Genomic DNA, 612 nt, shown 5'->3' on the forward strand with positions numbered 1-612 from the left:
GACTCACTCACAGGGAAGGCCGGAGTGAGAATATCCCCAGAGCTGACTGGCTCGGTTGCACTGTTCCCTGCCCCCCAAAGGGTGTGTGCGTCCCCCAGAGAGAGCCAGGGAGACAGTGAGTGAGGGAGAAAGCATCCCCCACGGGGAATGGTCATGCTGAACTCCTTCTCCCCCATCTCTCCCTCCTGTCGGGGTTCTGAGCATGCTCACACATATGCCCAGCGTAGTTTTCAAGGGGATGGTCAGACTTGTGATTGGCCACGTGGGACCCAGCCGCCCTAACCACCAGGCCCTGAAGCCGGCCCTGCATTCGTTTCCTTTTGGAAACCAGAGGGTACCATTTCACCCACGGCCTGCCATGGTGTACGCCAGACCCAAGGGGCACAGGGGCCTCTGATCCCAGGCCTGGTGTGGGGCCTGGCAACAGGGTAAACACCAAACACGAATCATGGCCAGTGTGGAAAGCATGAACGCAGACTACTTGTGAGACGTGCTGGTCACAGGAGAAAATAGTGCTGGCCAGCGCCCGCGGGGACTAACCGGGCAGCTGAGCTGCAGCGGAAACCGCCAGGAAGCTGCTGCTGGAGTGGCGGGGGGGGGGGGGGGGGGCCC

The sequence above is a fragment of the Tupaia chinensis genome, unplaced genomic scaffold (assembly GCF_000334495.1).
Source record: "Tupaia chinensis unplaced genomic scaffold, TupChi_1.0 Scaffold143624_1, whole genome shotgun sequence".
NCBI classification, from domain to species: Eukaryota; Metazoa; Chordata; class Mammalia; order Scandentia; family Tupaiidae; genus Tupaia; species Tupaia belangeri.